A 5,922-nucleotide genomic window follows, 5' to 3' on the forward strand; every position below is an offset into this window, starting at 1 on the left:
CTCATGTACATGCTTCTCAAACAGACGCTTATATATGCTCTCACACGCACACATACAGATGCTCTTTCATACTCACACAGATGCTCTCACACACCCTCTCTTACACTGATGCTCACATGCTCTTTCACACACACACACACACAACACATGCTCTCTAACCTACATGCACATGTGTTCTCTCATATTCCGTTATTACTGGCACTGCATATGTTTTCTCACAAACACACACACTTCCTCTAGCTCACTCACACATGTTTGTCTCTTCCTTTTTTTAGGTTGCAGTGGGCTCTCCTCTTCAACGTCTGCCGCTGGTGGCACAAGGCCTGCTCTCCTCTTCCTGCTGCTGGTGGGTTGGGTCTGCTGGTGGCACGCAAGGCTTGCTGTCTGCCTCCTGCCACCAAAAGGACCTCCTTTTTTTTTCAGTCTCCTGCAAGTGGTGGGAACCCTGCTGACATTTGGCTAATTTGGCAGCAACGTGAGGCAGCTGCCTTGCGTTTTGGGAGGCACTTTTTGCCTTTTCAAAATTTTGCCGCCTGAGGCAGCCTCTTCAATATTGAGCAGTCACTGAAGCCCAGCCCTTGCCTTCCACAAATTAGCCAGAACAGGGACCTCCTCAGCCATTGCTTAACACTTCAGTGGAGGTCTTCCTCATAGAAAAGAGCCAGAAGTGATCCCCAGTTGCTCCTGCTCTGCCGAATTCCCTTTAAAAATGGTACCATTTGTTGATGTCAAATATTGGCACTGGTCTTAAGACTGGCTGCATTATTTTCAAAGGGAAGTTGGTGGGGCTGGAGTGACTCCTGCCCCTTTATATGATGAAGACACCTACGGAAGGGGTAAGTGGGGACGGGAGATTTTGGCCTCTATTAGGGGGAAGTGGGGCAGGCCCTGAGGAGACCCTGGAATCTGAAACAGTGGTGGAGGAGAAGCCCAATTTTGTTTCTTTTTTTAAACGTATCTGTTTGGCGAATAAACCAAATCAAAATAAACATTAAACAAAATGAAAACCTGAATCTCCCCAAACTAAAAAAATGAACTGAAATGAAGATTTTCCTCCAGTACATCTCTAGTTCTGTTGTATCTATTATATATTTATTTGAACTTATTTATTACACACTTACATTCAAGATCTCCAAGCAAGAAACAAATCCTAAAAAGAAAGGCATATGTAAACTGTACTTCATACTTATACATCCTCAAGCAATACAAACCAGCCTTCACCAAAGCAAATTCCTAAATCTCAATGTAAAATGAACAAACTGGATAAGTCATAGCCAGGTCCAGTCCAATATCTACCTGACTATTTGTATTTTTGGAAACAATAGAATTGGTACCAAGACCACAAAAATCAGTATAAGATGTCACGTCTCGGCCTTTTGGCTAAGATCAAGTGTAGTATCTTAGTTTTTGAGCTGAAGTGTAGGGGTTACACAGACTGTGACGACAATGGGAATCGGATGAAAACAAGCCCTTTAATAAAGGGCTTGTTTTCATCCGATTCCATTGTCGTCACTGTTACACAGCTCACTGGATCGGCTACCGCTTTGTTTTTTGGGTTACACAGACTTCCTGTTGAACATGAGTGTTCTAACCCTTAAACTAAGCTGAGTATTAATAAGAACATAAACTTGCCATATTGGGTCAGACCAAAGGTCCATCAAGCCCAGTATCCTAAGCTCACAAGAACATAGCAGGATCCCAAGGGGAAGATAGATTCCATATTGCATATCCCAGAGATAAGTGAATTTCTGCAACTATACCTTAATAATGGTTTATGGACTTTTCCTTCAAGAACTTGTTCAAACATTTTTTAACCCCAACTACACTCACAGCTTTCACACTTCCTCTGGTACAAAATTCCGGGGCTTAATTATGTGTTGAGTAAAAAAATATTTTCTCCTATTTGTTTTAAATGTATCACCTAGTAACTTCATTGTATGTCATGTATGACATCCAAATCCTTCTCCCGATTTCAGAATCCCTTCAAAAAACGATCAGCTACTGGAATGACTGTCTACAGCCAATTAAAGACTTACTCTCAAGCCTCAATTTAGTATTGAATGCCAACAAAACCGAAATGCTCATTATCTCCCATGATCCCCTCACCATCTCTTCAAGCTCCTCTCAACCAAACTCAATTAGCAAGTTCTCACCTGACGTCAGGGATCTTGGAGCCTGGCTAGACAACCATCTAAACCTAAAAAAGTTTGTAAACACCACCACAAAGGACTGCTTTTACAAACTGCAAGTCCTCAGAAAGCTAAAACCCCTCCTTCACTTCTCTGACGTCCGGCTAGTACTTCAATCCATCATACTATCTAAGCTCGATTATTGCAACTCCCTCCTTCTCGGTCTACCCACAAATACCATCAAACCCTTACAAATGGTTCAAAACGCCGCCGCCAGAATACTCACAAACTCTAATAAAAGAGATCATATCACTCCAATCCTTCGTAACCTACATTGGCTTCCTATTAATCACAGGATCCTCTATAAAGTTCTCACAATTATTCACAAAGCAACATACAATCTTGCTCCGATCATGTTAAGCACCCAACTCCAACCTCATACTTCATCCAGACCAATTAGAAGCGCATACAAAGGTACATTGCAAGCCCCACAGGTAAAATCATCACTGAGCAAAAGAGCACTATCTTCAGGAGGCCCCCACCAATGGAACGCGCTCCCCCCAGATCTAAGACTAGAACCAAATCATCAGGAGTTCAAAAAAAAGCTAAAAACATGGCTTTTCCTTCAAGCCTTCCCAGACATCTAATGCTACCTAATCAAGACTTTAAAACCCAAATTATGTGATATCTCACTGTCTTTTGCTATTACGATTTTTTCAACTGTACCTTAATTTTGAGCTCTTTCACCTTTTGTATTTATACGGTATTTACACTATATTTACTCTATCTCTTTTATATTTATTTTCTATATAATATTTATTACTATATTACTATGTTTAATTGGTTATCTATTCTATTTGTTCCATCATTATTGTTATTGTTTCTATTGTTATTTGTTTTATTGTTCTATGTAAAGCCTTTTTGGGCATTTAAAAGTTATATGTAAACCGGATTGATTTGTAGTTCCTACAAGAACTTCGGTCTATAAAAATTAAAAATAAATAAATAAATAAAAATGTCCCCTGCTGTTTGTACTCTTTGAAAGAGTAAACAACTGATTAAAGTTTACTCATTCAACTCTACTCAATTTATTAAACCTCTATTTCCCCTCAGCCATCTCTTCTCCAAGCTGAAGTCTAAACCTCTTTAGCCTTTCTTCATTGTGTAATTGTTCCATCCCTTTATCATTTTGATCACCCTTCTCTGTACCTTTTCTAATTCTGCTATATCTTTCCTGAGATGTGGTAACCAGAATTGTACAAATAAGAACATAAGTTGCCATACTGGAGGTCCATCAAGCCTAGCATCTGTTGCATGTGCTGGCTGTGGCAGGCCCTCTTACCCTCGGTTGCCTGTTCCAGTGCCTGGTTCTGCGTCTCTTGTGGCCGTGGGCCAGTCTCCGACACTGGGCCGCTCCCAGCTCCGCAGCGGATGTCTCATCACCGTCCATGGTCCGCGGGGAGACGCCGTCGTCTCGCACTGCGCCCATCAGTTCTCTTTTTAAAGTGGCCACGGCGGGAATCCAACCTGCGGCCCCAGATGATGATGTCACTGGGTCCCGATACTTAGGGCCGAGCCCAGCCAGTGCTTCCTTGCCTTGGCAACAGGTCTCCACGCTAGTCATGTGCTTAGTTACTGTGTCCTACGTTTCCTCTGTGTTCCTGGTTCCTGATTCCTCTGTGTTCCTGTTCCTGGTACCCGTTCCTGCTCCTGTTTTCCGTGTCTACCCTGCTTGTTGCTACTGATTGTCTCCTGGCTTTGACCTCTGCTTTGTCTGACCACGCTACTGATTGTCTCCTAGTTTTGACCTCTGCTTCGTCTGACTATGATCCTGCTCGTCTCCTGGTTTGACCTTTGCCTTGCCTGACTATTCTCTATCTGACTTCTGGCATTGACCCATGCTTGTCTTGCCACTCTTCCTTGCCTGCCGCCTGCCCTGCCTTCAGCCTGCTCTACGACGCTCTTGTCTTCACTCTGGACTTGGCCTCTCAGGCTTCGGCCTGTTCCTACTCGGGCACCCTCTGTCTGCCTCCTGTTCTCATTGGCGCCCGAGTCTCCGGGACTCCACCTCGTTCAGATCAGACCACCTACTCCTACTACTACTGCTGCTGGCCCCTGGCTGATGACCTCGTTGTCCCTGAGACCTCGGACCGAGGCCCACCTAAGTCCAGCCAGTCCCGGTACCCAAGAGCTCAACCTGCGGGGAACGAGGGCTGGTATTGGCGAAGCTCCAGCCGGCCTCCGTCAGTCAGCCAGCTCCGCCTGCCAACAGTGGGGACCCGTAGGGCTTGCCCTGTGGGTAGTGTCAATCCCACCTCAGCCTAAGGGTCCACCTCCTGCGCTTCAGCATCTTATTTCCAACAGTGGTCAATCCAGGATACAAGTACCTGGCAAAAACCCAAACATTAAATAGATTCTATACTACTAATGCCGGTAATAAGCAGTGGCTATTCCCTAGGCCAAATTTTAAATCCCCTGCACACGTAAAAAATGGGGGTTACGTGTGTGGCTGGTCCTTGCGCACACCGCAAAGGGGCCCTGCCATGCACATAACCTCTGTTACATGCCGAAGTGCCAGGCCCAGAAAAAGGGGCGGTCCAGGGGATGGGAAGGTGTGTGGCTGGAGGCGAACCGGTAGAACAGCCATTTACTGCTGAGCCGGGGAAGTGCGCGCCGGCAGTCAGCCGGTGCGTGCAAGTTGCTTCAGCTCCAACAGAGCAGTGAGCAATAAAATAAAAAAAAGTTAAGATAGATGAAAGGGTTAGGGGGTGGGGAGGAGAGGGGAAGGGGAAGGGAGACTAGGTAGGGGGGTGGGGAAGGAACTGGGGAAAGCCGGGATGCAGCACTGCGTGGAAATTGCGTTAGTCTATCCCCCTTGCCCACGCTGCTCACAAATATGCGCATGGATTATAAAATCCCTTGCGCATGTGCATGCGGCACACGGGTTTTCTAACACGTGCGCACCAGCGCACTTATGTTAAAAAATTGGTGCGTCCATGTGTGTGTACACATTTGGAAATCTACCCCAAATCAGCTTAACTAATAGCAGTTTATGGACTTTTCTGGAAACTTGTCCAAACCTTTCTTAAATCCAGCTAAACTAATTGCCTTAACCACATCCTCTGGCAACAAATTCCAGAGCTAAAGGGGCAGATTTTCAAAGGGTGAACCTCCAAAAAAGCTGCCCCAAGCTGCCCCTGCGTGCGCCGAACCTATCTTGCATAGGCTCGGTGGCGCACACAAGCTCCGGGACGCGCATATGTCCCGGGGCTTCGAAAAAGGGGCGTTCCGGAGGCGGGACCGAGGCCTCCGGAACAGCTGCTGTACTGGGGGATGGCGCGCCGGCAGCCAGCCGGAGCGCGCAAGTTACACCTGCTCGGAGGCAGGCGTAACTTTCCCGATAAAGGTAAGGAGGGGGGTTTTAGATAGGGCTGGGGGCGGGTTAGATAGGGGAAGGGAGGGGAAGATGCGGGGGGGGGGCGGAAGAAAAGTTCCCTCCAAGGCTGCTCCGATTTTGGAGCGACCTCGGAGGGAATGGAGGAAGGCTGTGCGGCTCTGTGCTCGCAAGTTGCACAATTGTGCACCCCCTTGCGCGCGCCGACCCCGGATTTTATAACATGCGCGCTGCAGCGTGCGCATGTTATAAAATCGGGCGTAGATTTGTTCGCGCCGGGTTGAGCGAACAAATCTACCTCCCGTGCTCAGGTTTAAAGATCTGCCCCATATTGTGCATTGAGTGAGAGAAGTTTCTCCAAATTTGTTTTAATGTGCTATTTGCTTGCTTCATGGAATG

At 46.5% G+C, this 5,922-nt stretch overlaps 1 non-coding gene across 1 annotated transcript; it reads left to right on the forward strand.

Moving 5' to 3' along the window:
- The first annotated feature begins 1,360 nt into the window (after nt 1-1,360).
- LOC115077135 lies at nt 1,361-1,545 on the forward strand. The gene has a single exon (XR_003852963.1). It is a non-coding gene; the product is annotated as a U2 spliceosomal RNA (small nuclear RNA).
- The last annotated feature ends 4,377 nt before the right edge of the window (nt 1,546-5,922 follow it).

Source organism: Rhinatrema bivittatum, chromosome 15 (genome assembly GCF_901001135.1).
Source record: "Rhinatrema bivittatum chromosome 15, aRhiBiv1.1, whole genome shotgun sequence".
Classification (NCBI taxonomy): domain Eukaryota; kingdom Metazoa; phylum Chordata; class Amphibia; order Gymnophiona; family Rhinatrematidae; genus Rhinatrema; species Rhinatrema bivittatum.